The sequence below is a fragment of the Haemorhous mexicanus genome, chromosome 1 (assembly GCF_027477595.1).
Source record: "Haemorhous mexicanus isolate bHaeMex1 chromosome 1, bHaeMex1.pri, whole genome shotgun sequence".
Taxonomy (NCBI): Eukaryota; Metazoa; Chordata; class Aves; order Passeriformes; family Fringillidae; genus Haemorhous; species Haemorhous mexicanus.
The window spans coordinates 73,251,104-73,278,847 of record NC_082341.1 but is presented as its reverse complement, the minus strand read 5'-3'; the positions used below and the strand labels follow the sequence as shown (position 1 = coordinate 73,278,847).

Genomic DNA, 27,744 nt, shown 5'->3' with positions numbered 1-27,744 from the left:
GGCTTAGATTAGATGTTAGAAAAAAATTACTCACTAAAAAGATTGAAACAAGCTGCCCAGGGAAGTGGTGGAGTCACTGTGCCTGTAGGCATTTAAAAGATGTGGAAATCTGGCACCTGGGGACTTGGTTTAGTGGTGAACACAACAATGCTGAGTTAATGGTTGGACTCAATGATCTTAAAGGCTTTTTCCAACCTAAACAATTCTGTGACTCTATTCCATGCAACATCACACTCAATAGCAGTTAGGAACCAAGGAGGTGCCTTAGGGACAGCTCACAAAAGAAGGGAAAAGGAAAAAGTCTGGAGATTATTACACTGGATGTGATTATCTCAGACACAGTGTGCATACACACAGCTTTATATCTGTGTGATCTGACCATATCTGCAAGATCTGACCATTTTCCACTCAGCTGAGTTTTTACCTAATTTCTGTTATAGTATTGTATCTGTGTCTTACAGCGGCACACTGAACACTGGCAACACCAATGCACACAACCAAACTGATGCCAAAGGCACCACACTGACAACACCCATTTAGGCTTTGACCCACAGATGCAAAATCAGTGTTAAAAAACAGAATTAAAAACTGCCTCTTTTATACTGCCAAAACAAGTTCTTGAGTGGGATGAAAAAAAATTCGGCTCTGGACCAAGGTCTGCTTTGTGACACAAACTACAGTATCTCTTGCTTTACAGCCAAAAGGTTTTCAGGACTACTTTACTGACATAATTTTTACTTTTTAGAGCTGAGTCAGTGTTTTCTTAACTTTTGTCTAAGTGAAGGCACTGTCAGGTGTCTTTCAATGGAATGGGTACTGCTTTGGGGGTTTTTTTGCCAACCACAGAAGTGATCCAAACATTTTACTAAAGCAAGCCATAAATTTTTTAAAATGCCTCATATTTTGCCAAATAACAGCATGGATTGGAAAAATCATTTTCTATTTTTTAAACCACTCCTTCACACTGCGCTCTCTATTTTTTAAGCCATGAAACCTCTGCCAGTTTCTTTCATGCCAAGTTTGCAGAACACCTGCCAGAGCGTGTTCTTTGCCAATAAACAGGATCCGTAAGTACCATGATGATTAAAAAAATAATGTAAAGATCAATACAAATAATTAGTACTGTTATTCCTATTATTAACATTCATGCTTTTTTGCTCTGTGTTCTCATCCTCTGGAGCAGCTGCCTCTAGAAAGAGCAAGTAAAGAGAGAGATGCCAGCAGGTGGCACTCCAGAATATAAACCATTAGGCACCAGGGCTCGTGGGACCAAGGAAGCCAGTTCTGCTTGGCTGTCCCACCATGCCTTTAGCACCCTTCAGGAGGGTTTAGGATGATCGTCTCCACCTTCCTTCTCCTAAAGACCAGGGAAAAGTGCGGCTGGTCGCAGCTTTTACCCTGGTGCAGGATGGGATGCAGCAGCATGCTGAGATGCACCTTGTGCGGTCCTTTCTAGAAGCGCGCAAGGCGCACCAGCACACCCAAAGCACTGAGCTCATTACTTGCTCCCTGACCGAGGGGAGAGCTCCCACAGGGCCCCTACAGCGGCTTTCCCACCTTGTGCATCCAGAAGTGCCAGCATCTTGAGCCTCCCACCACTCCTCCCGCCTCTCCTACACTCCTCCCAACACAGGACAGAGCTGAAGCAATGCTGGCTTTTACTGCTTTAAGACAGCACCACCAACAAAAACCAAACCCCAGCAATCAGGAGACCAGTTCTTTTGTGTTTATTTTTAGCTGTGCCCTACACACACAGAACAGCTACAACACTCACCTGCATGGCTAGGAAGTGTCACTACAGATGGTTCCCCAAGGCACCAGGGTGAAAACACCCACCCTGCTCTGAGCCTTCAGCCTTGCCCCAATCCTTGCACTCCTCCCACAGTAAAGCCAGTCACACCAGCACTTCTTCCAATCAAACACTGACAGTCAGTAAAGGCTCTATCTAGATGTCTCAGCAGCCAGAAGAAATAAATCCATCTCAAAGAGCTGCAGCCCCCCTGGTTTTTGCATCTCCCATCCAACTCTTAACAGTAATCACTTATTTTGCTCCTGCTGACATTCCCAATCCTTCAATGTTCAAAATTAGGCCCTTGAAAACACTGTGCAACTGGAGGGAGATAGAAGGAGGCATCCTTAAACCCAGAAGGATTGTGCTGTTCCCTTAGAAAATGAAATTTTAAAGAAACTGCAAGACAGTTGTTTTGTCCAACTCTAAGCATCAAGCACAGCAGTCAACATTTAGAGAGGTAATGAATTGCTTCATTTGAAAGATGCAAGTTTCACATTGTTCTACCCTGGAAAAATTTAGAGTTTAAAAGTACTGATGGTTCATACAACTGTGTGGGGGAAAAAAAAGCCTGCATTTTTATCAGAAGTCTTTATGAATTACCTAAAAGCTACACAAACATGGAAAATAACCAGCCCTCTTACAATAAGCAAAGTATTTACTGCTTAAACTCTCCTCAAAGGCAAACCTGTACCACAGGATCCATCTGCTCATGTGGAAACAGCAGAAAAGATCTGTCATAAAGTAATTTCCTTTCCTCTCCTGTATATGTCAGTGGATCAGTGGCATTTCCCTGCCCCCCTCCGTCCAAATTGACCCCAAATATAAATAGACACAAAACTGAAAAAGTTTAAGGTCAAATCTGTGGATATGAACAACAAATGAAACCAAAGTAATGTGTCCTTCTTGCAGAACAGGCCCCACAATCAGTGCCCTGACATCCACTGTGTTTAGGGTAACTCCTTTGTATTTAGAATTTCAAACTCATTTCCTCACAAGCTATAAACACCTTTTTTCTTGATGGTGCACAAGTACCACCCAATGAAAGAGGCACAATGCAGCTCAAGGTTTATGCACTATATGCTCTGCACACAAGTTTGCTCAAAACATGTTTTTAGAGTAAGTTATCTTTAATACACAAAGATGGGCTGACAGCATGGAAAGAAGAATGAGGCAACTGTTCATGCTTACTCTGCCTTCCTAGCTGCTATCTCACTGTGAATGCGGACCATAAAATATTCACCTATGGGAAGCCAAATTATGAAGCATAACTGTAAGCAATACACAGAGCAGCAATGAGGTGTGTAACTGGTTAATACCAGAAGTATTTCCAAGTTCACAGTCATGCAGTTGTTGCTCAAAGAACTTACCCGAATCTCCTGTTTTCACAGATGTCCCTGAACAGATGCATTGACACCCTCCTCAATATCCCACCCACCTGATCAGGAAGCAGAACTACGGGGTGATGAGGCTTCAGCACTCTCCTTGCTACTAGGTGCAATAAACCTCCACCTCTAGTGAGGAAACTGCAATTAGTGTGGACTCTTAGGAGCCTTAATGTTCCAGGCAGCAAAAAGCAGGCAAATGCATTGTAAGTGGGGTCAGAAAGGCACACAAAATTCTCTGGCACTCACTAGTCAATAGATATGAAAAGGGTCAATCCCTTTCAAAGTTACATGATTCTGTGAAATTTGGAAGAAAATATCATATATTTAATGGGGGTGAGAGACCAAAGGAGAATAAAAGCTTCTTGCTTTAAAGACAATAGTTTTATCCACCTATATTCTTTTTTAAGCTTGATTTTTGCAAATGAGCTCAGATTTTGCAAGCAGACTTTCAGGTTCCTCAAAATAAAGAATGCAGGTGCAAGACACAGGTGTGAGTTGTACAATTATAAGAATAAAGACATATGACCTCCTTTAAGGAAAAAAAAAATTAAATAATTTTATTCCTGTATGTTGATCACATAACCCCTCCAAAGAAAGCAGTAAAGGTCACTGAAATGCACGTGCCTTTGCTGATGGAAAAATGCTATTGTATATTGTTAAAATGACACAAAAGAAAGCAGCATGAATGCTAGAAAATTAGACCTTTAAAGGAATGAGCTGAAAAATTCCAATGCAGCATTATACCCCGATTTAAAAATGCACAAGTACAAGTTATGGACATCTATGTCCCTCTTCACTTGAAAAAGCAACAGTATTATAATTTTATTAAAGGACAAATTTGTAGATTTGTCTTCTTAAAATTGCCAGTCATGATCCTCAATTTTTTTTGTTCTTATTTCATAACCACCCATTAACATAGAAGAAGGGCTTTTTGCTGCAGCTCCTCCAAGAGCTACATCCATGAAGTTCCTGTAGTTGCGAGGATACGTTTCCACTGCCCCTCACCAAAAACTGCCACTTATCTTTGGCTCACACTAACTCCAAACCTAAGGACATAAGGAAGGAAAGCCAGTATGCCACACAATTCTAACATTTCTTCAAATAACTCCTCACTACCATAAGTAGCCCAGCTCACACCTTCTTGTGTCAGGGATGCAGCTGCATCAGAGGAGATCTGCACAGTACATCAGGACTCCAAGAGGTAAATCAATGTGAGGGAGTTTCTTCCCTAAACTGCTTTTGAATACAGGCAAAATAAACACTTAAAATACACTTTTTCTTACCAAAATGCTTTTCACTTGTTTACCTTGCCTTTTTGCAAAGCTGGTCAGGAGCACCTGTATGACAGCATGAATTTATTTTATGCATGACTATAATTATAAATTTATATATGAGTCTAAGGAAATGTACCACAGACACTTTGTAGGTAAGCATACAATTTCTTTAAAGCTGTGAAAACCAGCCTGGGTCCAATTCTGCCAGCACTTCTTTCTGCCACTGGCCACTCCATACAAAGCAGTTCCACTGAGCTGGGTGTAGTTCCTTTCACAGTAACTGCTCTCAAGAGCTGATTTGAGCCAGACCTGCCCAGGAATCCCTGCAGTGGAGAAACCATCCTGGTCAAATTCCCAAATGCCAACACATGTGACACGTGCTGTCTGAGAGGAACAGACCTTCCCAGCCTTTAGATAAAGAGGAGAAAGGCTAAATCTCAAACATTCAGCAAAAGCTTTCAAAGAAGACAACCACTGGATTTTTTAAGACCACCTCAAAATCATCCGGACATGCCCTAGATTTCATGATCTATTTTAAAATTCTCTTTCAACTACTATGACTCGTGTTTTCTGTAGAAGTCACACAAACAGGGAGAGTGGCAGCTTGCAAAATATTGTAAGCTGAAAGGCAGAAGACACCATGAAATTGAGAGGATTAAAAAATCCAAGTTTCTGTATGCTTGAAGACTTTCAGGAGGATCATGTTTCTGTCCAAAGGGGGTTGCTAATTAGCCAACCATAAAAGTAGCAGTTGTAAGCAGTCCTCGTAAAAATAGCTCATTGGTTATTGAAAGCAAATTTGTGAGTAATAAAACTTCACTGAATTCTAACTAATTTGCTACTGCTGACCAGATTCTCTCTTCTACACATCCTTAAACTTCATACTGACACGTCCTACTCCACAGACTATCAGTCTGTTCGATTAACACAATTCCAGCATTTCTGCTCACTTCCATTTTAAGAAGAGAATCTTATCTACTTCAGAAAGTAAAATCTGAAGTCTGAAGAGTAGTTTTTTCCCATTCCCAGTCCAGCTCCATTCCACATGCCAGAAATATTTATGCCAAACAAGAGGTCTCCTCAGGTAAATCATATCACATCCCCTATTTGCTACGCTTTGAACTCACAACTAATTTCAGTATCCTAGTATCAAACTTTGTTAGTGTGGGACAAGCCCATAGAAGTGGTATTTTGTACTTGAAAATCAAGCCAAGATGATTAATTTAAAAAAAAAAAAAGTGAGTTTTCATGAAAATTTATGAATTTTCAAACTAACACCTTATGAATTATATGAAATGAACAGCTATTCCACCTGTATCAAAGGAAGTGGTGCCTTTCTACTAAATAGTGGAAATTTGGTAGTCCATTTTCAGAACTGTGAAATGCTGCTTACTCCAGCTCAAGGTACTTGCAGACAGGATAACCCTTGTTCCCAACCTCCAACAGGGACTGGGCTTCCCAGCTACACTGCATCTCCCATAACCACAACGGCAACTACACTTTAAAAGAAGAGATGGAAGTCAGCCATAAAGCCAAACCCCAAGGGAAGAATGGGAAATAAAGTATGCAAATTACAGTTCCCATGGGGTATGGTGCTAGCATTCCTAAATCTAACCCTTCAGTTCTATTTCTCCATGAAAGGAGATTTGGGGTGGGGGAGGCCAGTATCCCTCCATAAAATACACCAATGAACCTTAATAAAATTAGGATGCAAAACTATTTCAGAAGGCAATGCAGGGCAAATCCTCAAACCAGCTTAAAACCAACTGAAGAAGCTTCACCCTTGTACTGCTGAGAAGCTAAGGAGGAGGGATTTTTCTAAAAACACTCTTGAAGCTTTGTACCAATGTATTCCCATTCTTCACCACACAGTTCTTCCCATTTCTGCCTTAAAAGAAAATCACTACACAGGACTGCATCTTTACACACGTAACTCACCAAAATCTCTCAAGGCTTTAGCTAGTTTGTCCTGCCCCAACAGAAAGGCCTTGATGTAGAGTCTTCATGTTGGTGCCACAGTACTTGACACTGAAGTAGAATGGAATTAAGAGAGGCTCATGGCTTCTGGATGCTGCAAACACTCTATTTCCTCATGCCACCAATACCTCATCCTCAAGTTAGAATATAAATAAGCCAGGGACAAGACAGCCAAAACACAGCAAACTATCTCATTAAACATGAGGGAAAAGCAATCCTTTTCATCATCTCCAGGATCTCTGTGCAAGTTACCACAATGAAAAAAAAAACCCAACTATTCAGAGAATTAGGTACAAACAATCTAGCCTGATGAAAAAATTAATTATTTCAACACAATCCAATAATCTAGCATATCAGTAGTGCTGATAACCTGCTCTTTTCAATGGCCCCTTGTTCTTTTCCTTACTCTGAAAAAAAGCTATTCCAAGCTGCAATGCACCTGTAGGAGCAATGAATGCATCTGTCACAGGTCTGGCTCACCTATGTAAGGGGCTGGCTTGAGAATTGCAGTAGTCTCTCTGAGGGGTATCTAGTCTTACTTTCCTCAAGGCAGAACCTCAGACAGATGATAATGTTTAAATTAACCCTTTTGTAGACAGTCTTTCAACAGAGTCTCAAGAGTGGCTGCCTCAAAGGGATCTGGGGAAGGAAACTACAAAAGTGAGCCTGTTGACTGCAAGTTTAAACTCCCAGCAAAGATTACACCATCATCATTAAAAGCTTAGGGGGTACTACTTTAAAAGAAGTTGAAACACGCATCGTTGCAAAACTAGGTCTGTGATCTGCAATTTAGAAACCACCTCCATTAATAGTTATGCACTGGAACAAGCATCAAAACTATTAAAACTGACATTATTGGAGATCTCAGCTTTACCTGCAATAGCAAGATCTAAGCTGGCCTAAATTTAGCTTCAAACAAGCCTTCAGTTCAAATTGAGCTGCATGCAACAGGGTCAAGACTTCCCCAAGTCACATGCCAGTAGCAGACTCAGGGAACCCACACAAGAACCTGGGTATGCTCACAGCGTAAGGAAACTTTTCTACACTAAGGGTGAATCTGACTAAATGACAATATTCTTTTCCCTTCTCCCAGATTAAAGTTTCCAGTACCAGGAATTTCAGTAGTTCAGGAGAGCTTCACCAATGCCTCCTCCTTAACCCTATTCCACTTTGAAGTGCACAATTCAATATCCAGGTCAGAAAGGAAAAGTGAGTGTGAGGGGAAGGAAGTTCCTGTCCCTGCTCCAATGAATGTTTAATTATTTTGCATTAAAAAATAATTAGAAAAATGACTAGAATCCAGGCAGTCTAATGGATTTACCTATGAAGAGAAAAACATCCATGATCAAAAGCTGCTAGATAAAGGTGGGAACTCAGCCTTAGCTTCCTTTGGGCTGAGTATCAGACGTAATTCAGAGAGAGCAAGCCCTAGCTCCTCCACTGCTTACAATTCCACAGAAGGTATTTAACTCCAGGAAGGAATACAAAGGAGAAGTTCAACTGATTTTTGTGCAACAGAAAGAGGGATACCGACTTAAAAGTCCTCATTTTGATCCTCCCTTGTAGCCAGTTCGTGTGTCTCCTGATTTAGGATGCCAGCTTTTGCAAATGCTGTTCCAGCTTTTCTCTGGGCATTGCACAAGAAGCCTTGTTATATGCGTCCCACAGAACACAGAGCCCAGAGGCTTGATACTTTGGTACTTTAAATCTTTTGTGGTGGACCAACTCTGTTGCAAATGTTCCCAAGTTACTTTAATGTTTTGAAAACCATGTGATTAATGCTACAAATGACAGCCAACCCAAATGAGCTAAACACTGAACATCAAGTACTGTACCTTCCATCCACTGCTCCCCCTCAGCTGAAAGAAGTCAGGAGGGTGCAGGGTTTCAGACACTCATCTGAAGTCACACATGAAGAGTTAGTCAGTATGAAGAAAAATGGAGCTATTCAGAGGCACTTCACCAGCAGAAGAAAAAAGTCAGGTCAGCAAATAAATTATCTTTAGCAAACAGCCCACATGCAGTGGGCTTTAGTTTTTGGCTTAATACATCTCAAAAACAGGACAAGCTAGCAGATTTTCTTGCCGGTGAATGGTTAAAAAGGGTGGGTGGGAGAAGGCATTCTCTTCGCAGAATTCAGGAGCTGCATCTCCTGTGCAAACAGGAAGCCATGACCTGGGCTGTCCCTCCGGCCAGGAGGCCAGACAGGGACGCACTGGGCCGCCCATCTAATCAGGCAGCGCCAAGGCGGCCAGCAGCACATCAGCTGGCAGGCAGGATGCTGCAAAGCTCTGGTTAAAAAACTGCCCTAGCATGGCCACCTTTTCCTGAGCACTGGGGCTCAGCTTTTAAAATCAAAGCATGTGTGAATCAAAGCATGTCTCCATCTCTACCAGAAGTGTCCATCCACAGCAGACATAAAAATTAATTTTCAAAACAAGCTGCTTGATTACTTTATTGTTATTTTATATGAGTCCTCATTCAGAGACTGGCACAATTGCTGCCTTCAGCTAAAGCCACATGCAAGGGACAACACCAGGCAGCTTTTGCTGTGTGAACTGAGGGTAGACAGGAGGGGGCATTTCCTTTGCTTTCTAGAAGCAGATGAACTCCCACTCAATAGTTAATTCAGACTCTAAACTATTTTCACCAATCACTTGAAAGTTAAATAATTATCCCATTTAAAGAAATCTAGCAATTATATTTTGCATTCCCCCCCCTTCCCAACAGCTATTGCTCTTGTGACAATATTCATCTTGTCCATGATGTCTATTATCTGCTATATAAATATTGATGATCTGAGTAATTGCTGTTCTGTAGATATGCTTCTCAAAGATATAAATTTCTTTGCCTGAAGTAGGCTGCTGACAAAGTGCTTTCCTCATTTTGCATGGCAATGAAACATTACTGGAGGTGTCACTGGGGGGGGGAGGGGTTGGAGAAATTAAAAGAGCAGCAAGTAATAACAGCCTTTGAAGAGGAGAAATGAAGTGATGTTTGTCTGTGCTGGGAAGACCAAATAGTAGCAAAGAACAATAAGTTAGCTAAACTGGTATTCAGGCAGCTTAAGTTTAGCTTACGCTGTGCCAACACCAAGCACAGCTGAAAAGGAAAGAACTCCTCTGGACTCAATGCTGGCCAGCACTAAACTGGGCAGGCCTAGATTTTATACATGTTGTGTATAAAATCCATGCTGTACTCACCCCCTGGTGGCAGGGGTTACTTCTTCTGGATCAAAATCCAACCAGAAAGCCAAGCCAAGGAGGAAGCACACCACGCTGAACATTATGCTGGGACAAACAGGCCCCCAATGCCACCCTGTAACCTTTGGCAGCACAAAGCCAACGTGTCACACAAAAGCAAAGATGATCTTGACTCAACCCAACACTCATCTAAGGATACCACAGGCACAAAACACAGCATTGTTTCAATATGTTCTTACTGGTTCAGTAAATTTGCCCAGCAGGCCTCATGAACAGCCAGGCAGTCCTCTGTCTTCCTGTAATTGATAAGAATCACTAAAAACACCCCAGTGCACGTTCTGGCTGATCTGATCATACTGCCCTCTGGTCTGGCAATCCGATTTTTAGAGAACCCTCCCAGTGGCACATGGCCTCACCCTTCCAGACTTGAAATTTGCCTCTGGACAGTAAACAGTATGTGACAGATGAAGGCTCTTCCTTAGAAGACACAGACTTCCTACAATACAAAATCTGACTCTGAACCTCAATAAAATTACCCCTCTGGAATTATGGGTCAAGAGAACTCATAGTTTTATTCAGTCATGTAGAATTTGGCAAAGTTTATACTATAAGAGAGTTTCCTTGTAGAAATAATCTAAGGTCTTCACCAATCATTCGCAGTATTTGGAAACAAACACTGGACAAAGACCTTTACTAAACATTCTTTTTTAATCTTTTGAACTTATATATGCTACAGAAATTAGGAGGAACTAAAACTCTGCCTGATTTACATCCGTATTACTGAAGTTTAGGAAATATGTCAAGAGGATGGAGAAGGCAGCAGCAGAAAAGACACCAGACTCCCTATAGGAGCTGGAGGCCAGGGCAGGGGCAGGCAGGAGGTGGGTAGAGACAGAGAACAGGCAGGAAGCAAGGGGGAACACAGATAACAGGCAAGCAACATTTGGCTAGTCCAGAGGTGGAGAGAGAGAACGTTTGTTTGTATCAATGTTTGTAACGAGCATAAGAAGTACATCTGGAAGTCTTATTTCTCTGTTGCCTTGTTCTAACAACTACATAATAAGCCATTATACATAATCATAGCAGCCACTTTTTTAATATATATGCACAAGAACAGACTCAGTCAAAGTAGTTACTAAACACTCATACAATCTGTCTTCTCCCTGCAACACTGAATGTTAAGCCATCTGCTTTTTCAGTGGATCCCTTGTCATATAATTAACTCCCCTTCAGTTTCTACAGATTCTTTCCTTTTCCCTTAATTTCTACAACGCTTTGGGGTTTATATGTTACAATCTCTAATCACAACTGCTGTTCATCTCTGCATTTTGAAGGGAAGTTGCTTCCAGCAGAAAACTGAAGGTTGAACTCTTACCAGTAACACTGGGCATGCTTAACTACTACTAAGCCACATAGCATAGCCTAATTAGTCCAGTAAGTCTTTTTAAAAAAATCCACATGACCTCGGTTCTTACACTGAGTCACTTTGGAGACCAGTTGAAACAGAGCCCTGAGTAATTCTCAAAGATCAAGAGCAGACTGCATTACTTAAAGAGGACTGGATCCTAACTAAAACAATCACGTAACCCCCACCATCTCACCTCCAGTTTTTCCCCCTCTTCTGTTTTTAAGACAAGACACAATTTAGTGACCTCCAAAAAGTAGCCCATCTTAACGACATGGCCTCCTCTATTTCTCAGAACTCCTTTGTTAGTGTGTTGATTCGCTGTAACACATGCTGTATGCACATGGAATGCTCTCCTGCTAATGCAAATTACTTTGCATGTAAACACAAAATGCAGGTGGGCCAAACCACTAACTGCCCAATTCACAAGCACAGACTTCATACTCTCAAGCTTTCACATGCATATTCATTTTAATGCACTGAAATGTAAAACCTCTTTAAGAAATGTGCCTCAAATCTAAAGCATTCACATTCCTGAGTCACTAAAAAGTGAAATTAAATTATTTTCAGGTAGTTCCTAATCCCATGTTGGACCATGAAATCACAGTCACGTAACTTTACTAAAGCTATGCCTGTCCAGCACATCTTTTCCTGCACGGTAATGTCGGTCTGGAGTGTGACAAAATACAATCTCCATCCACCACAACTCCATCACTGAATTTCCTCGGAGAGGATGCAAACCAGCAGCATTCCCAGCTCAGTGTGTTTTCATGAAGAGAGCAGCAAGCTTCATCACAGCTGTGCCAAAGTCGCTATGTCCACAAAAAGAAATGCTTCACTGGGTTTGTATCCGGCTACAGTCTCTCTCACGGAGATATGAAAATGCAATTTCACTATAAAAATAAATACAGTGGAGTGAATAATTTCTTGCACTGGGCACATGGCCATCTAATTTCACTGCTTCCAAAAAGCCACTAAGACCTAGGAAGCAGACAGTGTGTGGACCACAGGACCCTGCTTCTCTAGCTCTTTCCGATTTGCCTCAGCTTTCCCGGGGAGTGCAAGGCTTCCAACATGGTGTCTGTGCCTCCCAGATGCTGAGCACCCTTTCTCAACAGATAAGGGCAGGGGCACCTCCCTCTGTCGGTGCAAGATCTGTAAGGAGGCCTTGCAGTGGCAGCCAAGGCACCAGGAAAGAGGGACCCTTGATCTCTGATGAAGGAAGAGCTAAACCACCAACACCCATCCTCAAAGTAGCACAGAGACCTATGTGGTTTTGGGAGAAGCAGCAGGTCTTCTAGTCTTTCCCTATGATAGAAAAGAACTACTTTGCACCAGCTTTTTATAGGAAAGGAGTTCACAAGAAGAAATTTTGTCAATACCTGGAGTTTTGTGCTTTACAAAGCTAGCAAAATCCAGTCAAAAGACTGACAGAAAGTGTATGAGCACAATTCTAATTAAATTTATTTACATTATGTACTTCTGATACAAAGCACCAGCTACCAAATATATCACCCAATAATTCAAAGAAACCTAATAAGCAGTTTGAGATTCCAGGCAGTCTGCTGAAATTGGTACTCTTACAAACCTCTTTCTTCTTGATTTTTGGCTACAGAAGGTAACGTGCCAGCAATGAAATGGGGGCATTTACAAAAAAAAGGCAATACAATACAGTTCATGAACCTACTTGCTTACCAAATGAACATGTTTAGCAATTTCCTTTTATGCAGCACTAAAGAAATGCAATTTGCATTTCCTCTGCTTATGATTTTTGTGACTTAAAACCTTTTCTTCTTCAGCTAATGCCTAGATGGCTCCCAGTTTTCACTTTGAGAATATTCCAAGAATATTCAAGCTCCAGATAGTCTAAACACATGAATCCTGACACACAAGACTAATCCCCACTTCCTAGGTGCACCAAACCACAGCTCTGTTTTCAAATGAAGTTGATTTTTAAAAGCCTTAAAAATGTATTGAAATAAGACCAGCAATAAATTTGGGATTGCCATGAGGAGGAGTAGGAGTGGTCAGTCCTCTTTGTACTTATCTCCAAATGTTGACAGTTTTGTGGGTTTTTTCCTTTTTTTCTTTTGCAGTAAAGCTCAGCTGGTTTAAACAATTGCCTTCAATGTTCTTACCAACACAGGAGAAAAGAGGAAGAGCTGATGCAAGAAGCTTTTCCTTTTGGGCAGTTCAGAGCTTTCAGGGCTCTGGCTTGTAGGTTTCTTTCTGCTTGGAGCTTCAAATGGAAAACACTGAATGAGATCCACTGAAGGTCACAAAACACTGCCAGAAATCAGATGTAGATAAGATGCACTAAAGAAGTGAAACAAACAAACCCCCAAACTATCTGCTCCCTTATATTACTTTTCCTTTTTTTTTGCTTGCAAAGCTTGCCACAATTGGAAAAGTGGCAAGAAAAGAAAGTGTTAATGTGGTCATAGAGTAATTACTTAACCCAGGTTTTTAAAGTACAGTCAAGGACTTTGCTCTCGTGGAAGAGACACATTTCACGTAAAGAAGCTCAGAATTTCTGTCATGTCTGGCAGTACTAAAACACCCAAAACCAGTTTCATCTGCATGCATCCCTTTCACTAAACAAGCAAGCCATGCTGAAATATAAAAGGATCTGCACCTTACAATTTACAAAAGGGGGAAGCTGATACATCTCAGAAGTATGCAGTACCTCACACCCATGACTTCAGACCCTCTTAAGGCAGTCACTGCTTTTGCTCAGACACGGGTCACGAAGGAAATGGAGAACAGAGGCTCCCGAAAAGTAAGCCTATGTTTATGTAGCACCAGAATACAAAGTGGAGTAACTTGCAAAGTTACTGCAAGTTGGTAAATGCAACTTTTTCATATAAGTAAATTTACAGAAATCACTGATTTTTACCAGCCTATTTTTGGTAACTCAAAAACATCCATATATTTTGGTTTTTTCCTCCACACATACATGTGTGAATGCCCATACAAAACATCTTCTTCAACCTTTTACTTGTCTCATTTTGCCACCAAGAGAAACATAGAAGAAGGAGCGTGAGAGAAGGAAGCAGAGAAGTGGGATCTTTTTTTATTTTGCTTTTAAATTAAAAAAAAAAAAATGGAGTACATTTCTTTGCATAGATTTTTTTTTTTCTGGTTTGGGAAAAAGCATTTTCCATTTGATTAATTCAGTCAACTAAGCATGTGACAAGTACCAAGAACAAATAGTTTTGTACCAAAGAGCCTGGCCTTTTGATTTCAGCTATTTTTAAAAACTGGGTACTTCTATACAAAGAAAGCCAATCATCAGGATATGAAAATCAGATCCCCCTGCACTACACTGCTGATCCACAGCATAGAGGAGCATCTAAAGCCTCTGTGGACTGCATGCCTTGGCCGCCTTTGCTCCCATTTGAGAGCACAGAACACAATTAGCTTTTTCCAGCTTCTCCTCCCCACTGCCACTGTAGAACAATTAAGAGTATGAATGAAGGTCTGAGCAGCAGCCCTCATAAATTACACACACACAGAGATCCTTCTGTTTGAACCCAATCTTCCACAGGTCTCTAATGAGAGCCATGAACACCGTCTACTAATCATCTCATCAGTAATGCAAATAACCATCTTGACCTCCCATCAAGAGCCTCTCCAGCTTAAACACTGTGCCCTCAGACTGCACAGCCCTGGGTGCCAAAGCTGCCATGTTCCACTGGAAGAACCTCGGCATGGCAATGCTCTGTACATCCCACAGCCTGCTGAGCGCAGCCACAAACCAGGAGCCAAAGCAAACCCTCAGCCACTTCTGTCCCTGGCTCTGCACACCCCAAACAGCCAGGTATTGCACAGGCAGGGACCTCAGATCTCACAGAGGATGCCTTGTTCAGCTGTGGCAACACATCTTCAGGCTCCCTAAAACAAAACACTGAATAAGCAACACTGCAGAATGGCTACAGCACAGGCCTGGCAACTAAAAAATGGAAACATGACCTTCTTTTGGACTCCCAGGGACATCACACCCTGCCTCAGCAGTGCTGCTATCCTGGACAAACCTCAGGCTCACCCTATGCCCCCAGGCCCATTTCCACCCTCATCTCCTGCTGCTGAATGGTCCTTGAGCCTGGTGCATCATTTGCCATGCCTAAGACTGTGCATGGACCCTGTTAGAGCACTTTGAAATCAAAATGAAAAGAAAAGCATTCTTCTGTGAAACATCATTACCACCCTGCCAGCAAAGTGTGAACTGCAAGAGCTTCCAAAATAAAAATAAATGTATTTATATTAGTCCCTTACCCTTGGCATCAGGCCCATACTGCCAGTTCTCATAACATTTACAGGGAAACTGGCATACACAACAGTGCAGCAAACAAAAGGGAATTCTGTGAGAATCAGATCGAAACATGCCAAACAGGGCTTGATACCACAAAAGCAAAGACAAGCTTCACCTGGACAAGCAACTTGTAGCTGTAGTCACTGATGTTAACAGATCTACCACGGCAGAGGGAAGAAAACAGGCTCCCAAGCATCTGCAAAACAGCATATTTCAGGTTTTCTTTTAAATAAATAATTTGGAAAGTATTGCTAAGGGGAAAAAAAAGCTTAAAGTATTTAAATATTCCAAATAACAGCGCAAGTACTTCAGGACCTCTGGTTCTGCTGTGGCACAGCTCAGCCCCCGCCAGCAGTTCCCTATGCCACTGGAACAGAGCTGGGCTTCCAGTGCCACTCTCAGCAAATTTCTACTTTCTAAGCAGCAAGTGCCTGAACAAGAGAAACCCTCCTATCAGCATTACCAGCTGTGCCCACAGCACAAACAGCACAAGCACGTACACTGCGAAACCTCAGCATTTGCTTGTGTGTAAACAGCGCACTTCTGGAAAGGCAGAGAGAGTATTTTCAGAGTAAACACTGCAATGATTTTGTGTCCTTTAGGATGTCAGAAAGCCACTGTGATTCACTGCTCATCTTCCCCACTTACTGCCTGCTTAGCTAAGGCGCCTCTGGGTCTCACAAGCCTGTTTTCCTCCCTGCAACAATGGGAGGAACTTTTCCTCTTCAGCAGCCCAGCTCCTTGGTGTGCTACCCTGCCTAATGTTAAAACATTAAAATACCAACCAGCTCCAGAGCAGGAAAGGAAGCCAGAGGAACAAATTTCTAAACCTCACCACTAGAATGGCAGCTGCTGCCCCATGAAGGTAAGTAGGGAGAAACGGGGGCGGCTCCTCACTGCCCAACTGGATCCCAGAAATACGAACAAAGGTATGAGAGAGATGGAAGAAACACACATGCTAAAGCATTGAGGCAGAAGACCATCTCCACCCTGAATTATTCATTTTCAGAAACAGAGCAGCCCTCCAAGACCCCAAAGATACCTTCTCTTAGGCAACTCCACCTGCAGCTGATGGAAAACAACGCTTGTTTGATGCAGATGCCAGGACTTTGAGACTAGGACTTCAATTTAAAGGGCCCACTCCTGAAAAGTGTCCCATTCTCAGCTTTTGACTTGGGAGGAAGCAGGAGGAGGCAAGCAAAAGGACTGATGCTTTCTTTTCTTAACCACCTACACAAGTACTTTTTCAAAACATGCAGAATTACAGAATGTTATGTTTGAATTAAGGAGCCTGTGGGGAAAAGGTCTTAGTAACAGAAGAAAGAAAAGCTCAGAAAAATACTACAAAGAAAATTGGTTTATTTAAAACCTGAAGAAAAATGAAACTTAGAAGAGAGTGTTTTGGTCCAATCCTGGTTGAAGCATACTCAAGTAAAACACCTGTCCAGAAGAAAATGTCATGCTGCACACAACTGCTACTAGCAGACTGAGCAAGGGCAGTTCAAATGAGCATAACAATTGAGGGCTTCATCAGCTGAAAAAGAATCTCCCTCAGGTTAAAGGCCAGCACTGCTGGTCACCCACCAGCCAGACAGCTCCACCATCCTCACTCCTTTCCATGAGGATGAAGGGCACACAGAGGAAATTACAAGTCTAGAACCTAAGCACCCTTTACAGGCTTGAGGATCTTGACACCACAGGTGTTTGCAAGAGCCTCTTTTTTCTCTAGCTGCATCGGGACAGTATTTCAGATCTGATTTACTGTCTAGACACAGCATACTATCACACAGGACAAGTGAAGAAGACTGAGAGCAGCAGAGTGTGGAAAACAGACTGGCCCAATCTTTTTCTTTCTTTAAAAACAGTACAGTGTGCAGTCCACATCAACATCCTACAAAAAATGCTTGATCTGTCCTGCACCTCAGAAGCTGGCTGCTGAAAACAATCCAGAATACAATTAAAACATGGATTCTGTTAACTTGCACTTCCCTCTGCAATTTTGTAATCGTCTCATCCATCAATTTTGAAAGAACATTAATAGTGGCATCAGCTGGCTCTCTACCTCCTCTGCTGAGCCAGCTTTTTCCAACCCCTGTCCCTGCCTCTAAGCATCTGACCACAGATGCTGCGAGGAAGAGGAGAAGAGGGAGGCAAACCAGGGGTGGAGAGAGGCCAGCAGGGCACACCTAACATGGGGGCCACCCCACAGAGGAGCTGTTTTTTTTCCCAGGGGAGCTATTGCAACTTACAGTGCCTGAAGGTCTGCCTAAACATGCTTACTTCAAAAGAAAACCGCACACACAAAACAGAGAGAGAGGACAAGGTTCTATCAGGGATTAAGTGAAGCCCATCCAAGCACAGACCAAATCCTAGGCACATAGGCTCACCACCACCTTCCAGGCTGGAGATGCCTTATGCCAGTGTTTTTTGCTGTTTACTTTCTCCCCTCACAAAACTCTTAAAGATGTGTAGATGTCTCCATTGACACAAGCCATTTCTCCCAGTAAACTTCCAGAGGCTTGACAAAGTCCCTGGAGCCCCAAGAACGTTCAGGTAAGAGCTCAAGACCAGTCCCATGTTCCTGTTAATTGTCTCTCCTCAAACACATTAAGTTCAGTAATCAAATACTGGCTCTTGGACTTACACACAGTGGCAAGGAGAAAAACCAGCTGGTGCCAGCTTTTAGCTTCTGGCTTATTAATTATTTTGTAAAGGTGTACAATCCTTGGAGTCATCTGAAACTTTTTAAGACACTCTGACATTATTTTATTAATCTAGTTTGACATGGTTTATAGTGATCATGGCCATGATTTATACAACAAACTCCCAAGAACACAAGTCTGACTTTTAAATTATTACCATGCCAAATGTTTCACTGCAGGTCAGCCCGGTCTGTTCCAAGACCAGATTTGTTGGCAAGCGTATTTTCTTTGCTGGTACATCCACTTTTCCTCATCTAGTAAAATGAAACAAAAAATCCTAAAGTACATAAAGAAAGCCTATTGTCATGCTCATTCAAACACAATCAGAAATTGTCTACATCGTCCTCTCTTGCTGCTGCGTGAGATTGGTATTAAAACACCCCCCTCCCCTGAACAGAGATGTAGGAAGAGACTTGTTGTAAATTGGTCAGAAGACAGAAGTGCAGACATCTAATGACTTGCTGGAACAACAGACACCACTTTTCTGGAAAGCGGCCAAATTCACCAACTTGCATTTCAGCTGGAAGCACAGCCTCTAGAACCTGCACACTCTTTCTTGCACTATCATGCTGCTATTCATTTCCAGAAAATAAAAAGCATGAGCAAGTAGTGATCCTCACTATGAATTGTTGCAATTTCAGTATCATATTGCACCCCACAGAAAGTAGGTAACATCAAGCAAGACTGCATACAAAATACTGCAGAACAGGGTGGAACACCACATATTCTTTAGATATAAGGTATAAGTAGAGTTGGCCTAAAGCAGCCATTTCCCCATTGCTTGATCTCAAAGTATCTCATAGTAATGGCTCAAGATGAAATCTCTAAAATGTTTCAAAGGCATTGGGCTGACTTTCACCTACAGTTTGCATAGGCAAAAATTACAGATCTACACTAGAATCAAGATTGTACATAACTGTACCAGGCTATCTGGGACCTCTGGAAAATTAAAAGTGGCACCAGAAACAACAGGCCAAAGTGATGTTACCTGAGAACATGGAGAGAAGCAGATGGCATTTGTTAGGGGAACACAGAAACAGAGGGGGAAAGGAGGGAGACTGGGGAGGGCAAGTTTAAGGGGATGACTAGGCTGACACTCAGTGCAGAGCAGAACAGACACAGCAAATTAGAGAGGGACTCGGGAAGCACCAAAACCCTGCCTACCCCATCCTTAACTGGGATCTGAGGATATCCAGACTCTGGGCTGCAAAGCCCCCCAGTACAGCACCAGACAATCTGCTGAGCATGTCATCCCACTCCAGCCACTGACCACCATCCATAACACACAGAGCTTCCTCACCAGGTCCTTACCTCATGGGCTAGAAATTAATGTTACATCCCAAGGGTCTGTGCTCTCTGGATGACTCAGACCACTGCAGATCCACATGACAAGGCCAAATAATTTTTATTTATCTCCCGCTTTTCCCTTTGTACAGTTATAAAATTAAACCTAGCTATAGTATTTTTTTAATACAAAGATTGCAAATTTGATCACTTCAAAATTAGAAGGTATCATCATGAAGACTGCCCATACAACCTTCACCCCACCTCTGTATATATCTGCACTGACCCTGTTTCCAATTCAATGGTCACAAACCATTTGAACTCTAGAAATCAACAGCTTTCAAAAAAAGGCAGTTAAGGCTGTGTGATAAAAACAACAGCTATCCCTCAAACCCTGCCTCTCTCAATGAATGTCAGAAACATTAGTGAACAAAGCAGTGCAGGAATAAAGAGACAACCACCTTGCATGAGGAAGTTGGACATACCACCTACAGGCAGGAATTACCTCCTCCTTGGCTTCACACTTGACCTTTTAAGAAGCTCAGCAAGTCTCTGAAACCAGTTTTCTCTTCAGGTGACCCCTAACGGGGCGGTTCCCTGCTTAAGTCAAGGCATTTAGGGCTAATCTACAGACACCAGCAGCTGAGGTCAGCTGTCCTTGCACTTCCAGCAGATGAACTGCTACATCATGCCTGGTATTCTGGGATGAGTGAAAAATAAAACCATACCCAAGGGACTCTTTAATGTAGCCAAAATTGAAGGTGTTTCAATCTCCTGAGATTGATTTGTTCTTTGACTTCATTCCTCAACTATGAAAACACAGACAATACCTGTGTGCCTGATATGCTGCAAGAATAACTTCTCCACCTGAGAAAGCCCTCCAGGAAGGAATTAGCAACTGTTCAGTTCAAGGTCTGGGTAGGGTGTAAAATAAATAGATGTACAGACACATGGAGAAAGTAAATGTGGGGAAGAGAAAATGAATTATACAGCAATTACCTATCCAGTGAAAAAGGGATTCTGTGAAAGGGAAAAAATGATGTAATTACAGAATTAAAGATTGTATCATAATGCAGATGCAAAGGGGAGTTCTGCAACATTAGTCCTGGAACTTCATGGCTTTTGTCCGCCTGATTTTGTAACCCCACTGTTCCCCTGATATCATTATTTTGTAAGCAATTGAAATGCAACACAATTATGTGATCATACGTTTATAACTTTTCATCATTAATAACATGTGGAACAACCAGCAGCCTCTGCTCCCAACATGATGGATGCCTCCAGCAGATAGCTGTGAACAACTCCCTTTCTTCCACCTTTATCTGAGGTAAAGAGCAGGGAGAAGAAAGGGAGCTTTTAGGCTTTAATTCCATGCACAAACATTTGGGGATTTTGGAGTTGCTTCAGAGGAGGAAACCAAGACCAATATCAATCACCTACTCTGAAGCTGATTGTCACAAATCAGATTTTATGAACAGAGGCACTGAGCAGCTGATATGCTTTGCCGAAGGTCAGAAGGAAAGCTCCCAAGGCCTGGATCCCAAATGACACCCCTAGTCTTTTGCCCAAGCCACTGAATCCCTCCTACCTCCACAATAAAACTTGTTTAAGTGTAATCACTGCTCCTAACTGCAGGTCAGGGAAGAAGCCCATCATCTCCAGGCTGTGTTCCTGTGTTTGTGGGTAGATACAGCCAATGAACAACTTCAGGGAGAGCATCATATAAAATACAACTGGCAAGCAAACATTACAGCTGTATGTGTTCATGCTGAATGATAATTGTTATACTGGATCTTTTAAGTAAATTACCTTGCATACATCCGACTTCAGGCCAATTGCCAACATGTTTCTCAGCGTCTGGGTCACCCTGCTTTGTGAGGGAAAGCAGCTGCAATAGCAACAGCCCAACTTGTTTTATTTGCAAGACAGTATTAGCTGGCAAGAGGCAGTGCCGCTGACACCATGCTCCCTATGCACACTTCATGCTTTTCAAAAAGTCTTATTTGCCTTTGTATGTCCCCAGTTGCAAACACACACCCAGGTTTTCTTGGAAGTCGTACTTTCACCTTGTCTGTGGGACGTTAGCAGCTACTACCACAAGCTTTACGTGATCTTGTGCACCTAACAAAGCAAGTTTCACTTCTATCTTTCCCCATCCTTAGAGAGCAGAGTTTGCAAAAACTGGAGCTATCAAGTCCCTGAGGTGAAGTCATTCAGAGCCTGCAGTGTCCCAGGTACTCTGGTCACACCAGCTCTTCTCAGTGCACATCTTTTGGAAAAGCTCCACCATGGAAAAGTCTACTGTGATTGGTAACGGAAACATTGCAATCCTTCCCTCTTGGCATGCATGCCTCCCCCCTGCTCAGGGAAAGCACTGCACCATCCCTAAAGGTATAGGGGTAGCACAATACATCTAACAAGAACAGGCAAAGATAACACCACAGCCATGTTTTACCCCACATCTGCCTGCTTCAGGATTTCTGAAGCTTGGGTGGCTGGCACCTTCAGAGGAGGGACCTGCAAAATCTTCTCCAAGCCCAAGAGTCCATTCTACCACAGTCACCTACCATGCCAAGCTACCAGTGCTCAGAGATGGTGTTTATGGAGGGGAAAAGAAGTGACGCAAGAGATGTTCTGCTTCTCTACGTGACATATTCCTAACAGTGTAGAGAATTACACTTGGATGCCAGAGATGCCCAGGCAGTTTTTGTGTGGGGAAAGGGAATAGCATTTTGCCTCGTTAGCATGACTTGATGTTCCACATGCACTGTAAACCATGATGGGGAGCCAGCTATACAGTTCCTCCCTTCACCTCACCTTAAAAGATGCATCCGGCTTTACCTAGATCTATATGGGTGTTTGAGATTTACCTTGGCCCTCTAAGGTGTCACATAATATTGTGACATTAGAACCTGACACTGGTGATGTCTGCAGGGCCATGCTCTATGCCCCACATCAACAGGTATGCATCATCTGACCATCAGCAGCAACAAAAAGGGTATCAAAATGCACAGTGGGTGAGGAATTGCATGTGGATCCCATAAATGCTCAACACCTCTGACACTCCTATTTCTACTGTCAATGTTTGTCTTTTCCTTCAGTCCAAGTCCGGAAGAAATGTGCTCACCACATGCAGCACAGCTATACTGTCTAGCACAGATACAGCCTGGGTGAGGGTAAGTCTGCTTTTCTTAGTACAATGGTGCCCAGATTTCAGAAGCAGACCCCTCAAGACAGCCATGCCAAACCAACTGCATCTATACTGGGATGCTCAGCAACACACAAGCAAGTCCCTAACATCTCACAGCAGTACGTCAGCCCAAGTGCACACCTACCTAAAGACACTCTGGGGAGGGAGAGGGCTGTGTGGGAATCCGAGACTGCATTCACTCACAGAAGCTGCTTTGGGAGAAACATACAGCACTGAATGTTATCAGTGTCAAATTATCACTGAATTCAACAGCATGGCTGGTGTCATTGAACACCCAGATTATCACAGTGCCACTGCACACGTGCAAAGAGTTTGCCCATGCACACACACCTCTGCTAAGTCCTGCCCAGCGTGCATATTCCCATCTGCTCCAACATTCACCTCCCAAGGTGTCCTGGAGGTCAGAGAAAGCAGGCTGGTCCAAGCTGTGACTGTCAGCCCACAAGCCTTCCTAAATCTCACGTGGCTCTAGTTTGACAAACCAAAGGGTAGCCATGCTGCAAGAAGAGTAACAAACAGGACTCATCTGTGGGACATCTGTGTCCTCTGCCCTCCTGCCTCTGCAGCTCCCTTCAATGCTGCCTTGCCCCTGCCCTGGACGCCACACACACCCTGTAAATTGGCCAGGGCTGCAGAGCTGCTGCATGTTTGACCACCACACATGCAACGCCTGGCTGGACAGTCACTACCAAGCAGAACAGAGAGTAGCTGTAAGCAGTCTAGTTTTCATCAGAGAGAGCACTGTTTCAAAGATTTCCCAGCCACCCACTACTCTTAACAAACACAAGTGGGAATTAAGTGATCTTCCAGACTGCCAACTATTGGTGCAATCTGGTTGAAACTAGCCAAACAGGAGACAAACAGCGCTCATTTCCTGGGGAAACAAAGTTAAAATAAAATAAAACCAGATGAAAATAATGATGTTTGATTAGTGGTGTTCCCATGTTCTGCTACATCCCAAAAAACAAAGCCTTTCTCAATCCAGCCTGTGAGCTACATAGCACACAATGCAGTTCAGCTCTGTAACTACCCAGATGTTACACATCTGGAGCGGGAAAGGGCAAATTTCAAACTTATTTATATCTGGGGGTTGCTCTGAAGGGGTAACTTCTGCAGCAGACAAAATAGGGCAAGGGGATTTGCATTTGAAAGCGGTGAAATGCTTTGTCAGGGCTGAAGGACTATCACTCAGATCTCAGGGTGAAAGCAGCTCTCCTTCACAACCCTGGAAATTAATTCATCCCAAAAACCTCAGCATCCTTCTCCTTGCCATCCCCAGTGTCCCCTTAACCCCTACTGTTGGTGCTTGGCCACCATCGCAGCCTTTAGGGCAGGGGACAGCTCTGCTGCAGTCACACCAGCAAATGTTGAGCCCTGGTCAGTCCAGGACCCAGGAAGAGGCTGCACTGATGAGGGCTGGGAGGGTTTCCTCTAACCCCACTCAGTGTGACAGACCATGCTAAGGAGCTGCATCAGTTCCAAGGACTCCTCTGCTCCCTTCACAGAGCACAGCACAGCAGGAGGAAACAGCAGCGACAAAGCAAGAAAGCAACTCCAGACAGACTCAGAAACAGCTGTGGAATTTCTCTGAAGAGCTGCTTTCTGTAAGCGGAGGAAAGCCCAGCCTTCCATCTGACTTCCAGCCCACCCACCCACCGGATAGAGGCAAAGCATAAGAACAGGAGAAATTTTAAGGCATGCCAAGATCCCAAGCTCTGGAAATTAGTTTCCCACATGTTCCACAAAAAGAGCATTCACACCCAAAATCTGCTGCTTTGAACTTGGATGGCACACCGTTTACTCAGCTGAATAACCACACTCAAGTCAGAGACATTACTTGCCTGAATATCTTCTACCCGGTGTACGGAAGGGGGCTGCAGAACTGGCTGACAAATAAACACAGGTAAAGAAAAGGCAGTGTAAGGACACTTGATCTTCTTGAAAAATGCTTGATCTTCTTAGAAAGGCTAGAGCCCTAGGCCAAGTCCCAAAGTCAAAAGCAATGTGGTCAGATCCACAAATCACCAGGTCTTCAGTGGAGTCATGTCAACTGATCAGGGAATCATCTAAATTCATTCACAAAAAAGACCTGTATCCTCCAGGCCCCCATCAACTGATTGAGGGTCACAGTCTGAAAAATATTTCACTGACTTAGAAAACTAAGTTCTGCTCAAAAGGATGGCTTGAGCATTTAGGAGTATAAGCTTCATTAGCTTCCAGCAAGACTTCAAGCCCCAAGCACAAACTAATGCTCCATAAAACTCCAGCAGAGAAGCACCACTGCTCCTACTCTGCCAGTACTGGTCCCAAGTATGATCAGCTGTTCTGGATGGAACCTAAACATGATGTGGCATTTGTTCTCAGCCCCATGCAGGGCAAAACAATGTGCAGTTCACACCCTGGAAGGCTTATGAGAGGCAGCCCTGAGACTGAAATCTCCATATGTAAGCTTGCTTTCAAGTATCCCTCTAATTTCACTGGGGCAACTCACATGACTGAAGTTAAACCTGTGCTGAAGCCTTTGCTGGACTATGGCTGATGGAGCTTCTGATCCAGTTCATCGAGGGGTCAAGGTGAGAACCCTGAACAGAAGCCAAGAGCAGGTATGACAAAAACATATCCACGGATTTTGGCAAAGATGAAGGACCAAGTGAATCCCTCAGAGAAGGGTGACCAGCACCCGGAAGGATCTACTTGCCCATTCCCTGGGCACTCTGCTAAGCCACAGCAGGTCTTTGGATGAGAGGCTCATTCTGAGTTCCTGCATTTCTATGTATAACTTAAACACACAATATTAAGACCAAAATATTTATTGTCTTCCTGGCATTTCTAATCTGGATATCTCACAGCACTATCCAATACTCCCAAGATGATTTCACAATATATTTCTATCACATGTGGTCCAACCACCTTTCCCCCAGAAAAGTGGCAAAAAACAGGTATCATTTTACTTTGTCTTCACATACCTGGACAACTGTCCAAGCCCTCTGAGAGACCTCACCGCTTTGAGCCAGAGGCTTGGGTTGTTTAACTGTTCTGCCAGCTTGTACATAGCAGGAATTTTCCACAGAGCCCTGTCCCGACAGCCATGGGCATGCCAGTGCCACCAGTGCCACGGCCAGCAACAGCACAAGGCTGACCCACCAGCTTTGCACTCCTCAGCCAGGGCTACTTTTACATTCCACCTTTCAAGCAACTAGTAAGAAGCTGAAATCCAGCCGCACACTGTTACATAGCCAAGAACTGAGTTTTCAGCAGAAGGGTTTTTTTCCCAGATTGCTACTGTTGTCATCCCATAGGCTCTACATTAGCGCAGACTCGCTGGGCATTTCAAAAAGGCCTGTGGTACAGAAATGCTGAGAACAGGACCTTCATACTCATCCTAAGTTGAAAGGCTACAAGTAATTGCCAACAGGCTAAATCAGACAAAAAAATCTAAGTAAATCCGTATCAAAAACTCTCTAAAACATACTAGTTGAAAACAAAAATAAAAAGCAAACAAAAACAAATCATGGGCCATATCGATGAGGAGGAGGAAGAGTTTCAGTGAGCAAACAAGCGCAGAGGAATTACTATGTTTACAGGTCAATTAATGGAACCTTATCAAAATCCCGTTTGGGCTTTTTTTTTTTTTTTTTAGAGACACCTATTACACAAACACACACTCTCAATGCCTCGCCGGCTGGCACCCTGGTGCACGTATCCTGTGTATTCACATTTCAGGAGAGGCAGAGCTGCTCTCGGAGAAGTCCCTCCACGGGACGGCGTATCGGAACAAAGCGCTTGGGTGACGGATGTCGGCAGGGTCCGTAAATCACATTTTTGGCAGCTCGACCTCAGCTGGGTCGGCATCTAACGCCGTAAGGAACTCGGAGCGCAGCCGCTCCGTACAGCGGGGACCCTACCTGGGCAGAGGGCTTCATGCCTCTCCTCCAGGCTGGTTTAAAAAAAAATTAAAGCCTTTTTCTAAAAGCCCGGCGAGAGGTCTGGCACTTAATGACAGTACCCGAGTTACCGCGTATCTTCTCCGCTAACTGCCGGCATAAGGAAAGGAAATCAACCCAAAAAAAAAAAACCAAAATAAAACCCCAAAACGAACCCAAACCAACGCAAAAGCACCACCGAACCTCCCGCTGGAACAAAGGACCCCACCAAACCCCGTCTCTAAGTTATCTGGATTTACTTGCTCGCAGAGCACACGGATAACCCTCCACCGCTCGCAAGAGCGCTGGCGCGATGCAGGCGCGACCCTGCCGGGTTTCGAAGTAACCTCGGCGCCCGCCGCCCTCCCGGGACGCGGCGGCGGGCGCTGCTCGGCCGCTCACCTGCACCGCGCATCGCGCCGCGGCACCGCCCGGGGGTACCCCGTTCTGCCGCGGCCACCCGAGCGCGGCGGGGCCGGCCGGGGCAGGCACTTACGAAACCCGCGTCTGCCCCTCGCCCGGGCGGGCGGGAGGGAAGGAGGGAGGCGTGGCGGGGGGCATCCGCGCCCGCGGCGGCCCCGCTCCCCACCGGGAAGAGGAGGAGGGAGACCTGCCCCCGCCGCTGGATCCACCGCCCGCGAGCATCGCCGGCCGTCCCGGGGGGAGGCCGGGAGGGGAGAACCGCCGGCGGATAGCGGGAGCCCACTGACCTTGCCGCCATCCGCCGCCGCCGCCGCCGCGCCTGCCCGCGGGATGGCAGCCCCGCGCCCGCCGCCGCAGCCGGCGCCTTCGCCCCGGCAGCCGGCGCCGCCCCCCGTCCCCCCCGCCCCGCCGGGGTGCGGGGCCGAGCGAGGCGTGGCCGAAGCGCCGGGGAGCGCCGGAGCCGCCCCGGACCCCGGTGCGCCCCACCCCGCCCCGGTCGGGGCCGGCCGCTGCTTCGCGGCGGCTGCCGCTGGCCAGGCTGCCCAGGGGGACCGGAGCGGGGCGGCCTCGCAGCAGCGGCAGCCGCGGACAGCCCGTGCCCTGCCCGGTGCCACCCGGCCCCGCCGGCGTGGAGAGGGACGATGCAGCGGCCGGGGAGCTCCTCAGGGCTGAGGAAGGGCTCTGCGGCTTTAAGCTGCAGCGTGTTGTGCCACCTGGCCCAAGGTGAGGGACAGCAGCACCTGAGCGCATTCCCGGCGGGACGGAGCGGCGCCTGCCCCGCGCGCCCTGCGGAGCTGCCCCCGCGGGGAACACGGGGCTGTCGGACACCCCGCGCAAGGCAGGTTATCTGTCT

General features: G+C 44.6%; 1 protein-coding gene across 3 annotated transcripts in view; it reads right to left on the bottom strand.

The window, feature by feature from the left end:
* Nucleotides 1-27,267, bottom strand: part of RNF152 (ring finger protein 152) — a 43,204-nt gene extending 15,937 nt beyond the window's left edge. The window contains exon 1 of one of the 3 annotated variants that reach the window (XM_059854264.1): nucleotides 27,179-27,267. The gene's annotated coding sequence lies outside the window, so the exon portion shown is untranslated. Of the gene's footprint in view, nucleotides 1-15,463; nucleotides 15,545-26,870; nucleotides 27,027-27,178 lie in introns of those variants that run through there. The other 2 variants (XM_059854252.1, XM_059854273.1) reach the window with 2 other exon arrangements.
* Nucleotides 27,268-27,744: the final 477 nt, after the last annotated feature.